At 59.2% G+C, this 1,330-nt stretch overlaps 1 protein-coding gene across 1 annotated transcript in view; it reads left to right on the top strand.

Moving 5' to 3' along the window:
• The window catches only part of ANO1 (anoctamin 1), a 69,574-nt gene that overhangs the window by 24,399 nt on the left and 43,845 nt on the right, over positions 1-1,330 (top strand).

Genomic DNA, 1,330 nt, shown 5'->3' with positions numbered 1-1,330 from the left:
CACGCCTGATCCCAGCCTGCTCCCCGCGTCCGCATCAGCCCCTCTTGGCCCCCCCAACAAGCGCGGTCCTCCCCCGCCTCGGGGAGCAGCCCTCCCCAGGCCCTGCGTCCACGTTGGCCCCCTTCCTGCCCTTCGTCCCTCCCAGGAGCGGATCCCCCCAAGGAAGGGGGTGCAGATGCTTCCCCGACAACCTCGTAGGGTTTCCCTGTCCCAGACCACAGGGCTGGGGACCGCTGTGTCCAGAGTGTTGTCCGTTCCCACCGCCCTCAGCCCCCAAACGTGCTTCTAAACCTTCAGTACTTGACATGACTTGCCACCTCGGGAACCCGGCTGAAGACACTGTCGGGTTAGCACAGGAATTACGTGTTCAGTTACTGTGGGTGGAACATCTGGCATCCGCCTGAGACCCCAACAAACAACCCCATCCCCGCCACGGGCCCGCCGAGCCAGCTCTCTGCACCCCTCAGCCACTCGTGGGTGCCCTTCCTCAGGGCACCAGGACCTCCTTTTGGCCTAATTCAGCCCTCCAGGCCATAGCTCCCTACATCCTAACCCGCCAGCTTCCTCCCCTGCTCCAGCCACGCGGGCTGCCTTGCTGACCCGAAGACCACTCCGCCGATGGTCTCGTCAGTGCCAGGACGGTCTCGTGCAGTGACGTTTGCGGGAGCTATTTCCTGGGCGCTACTGCGTGCCAGGCCCAGCGAACACAGCTCCAGGTCCATCCAGACCCATCTGTTCTGCCCAGAATGCCGCTCACCCTATACCCACCCCCTCTTAATTTCCTGTTCCAGCAGTGAACCGAAGGCCTGGCCCCTGGGGGTACTCAGAGAGCATTGGGCGGGTGGATGGATGGGTGGATGGATGGGTGGATGGATGGGTGGATGGGTGGAGGGACAGGTGGATGGATGGTAGATGGATGATGGATGGTTGGTGGATGGATGGATGGATGGGTGGATGACGGATGGATGGTGGATGGATAGATGGATGGGTGGATGGATGGATGGATGGATGATGGATGGATGGTGCATGGATGGGTGGATTTATGGATGACGGATGGATGGATGGATGGTGGATGAATGGTGGATGGGTGGATGGATGACGGATGGGTGGATAGATGGATGGGTGGATGGATGGTGGATGGATGGTGGGTAAATGGGGAATGAATGATCTATAGATGCGGGGTGGATGGACCATGGATGATAGATCAACAAGGATGAATAGATGGACCATGGATGAACAGGTGGACGAGGTCTGAGCAGACCTCCCTTGCTCTAAGTCTATGTTCCCAATATTAAGGCTGAACTCCAGCTTCCTGTCTGCTCCCGCATAT

The sequence above is a fragment of the Pteropus alecto genome, unplaced genomic scaffold, assembly GCF_000325575.1.
Source record: "Pteropus alecto unplaced genomic scaffold, ASM32557v1 scaffold43, whole genome shotgun sequence".
Taxonomy (NCBI): Eukaryota; Metazoa; Chordata; class Mammalia; order Chiroptera; family Pteropodidae; genus Pteropus; species Pteropus alecto.
Note: the sequence above shows the minus strand (reverse complement) of the source record. Positions and strands in the feature narration are given on the sequence as shown.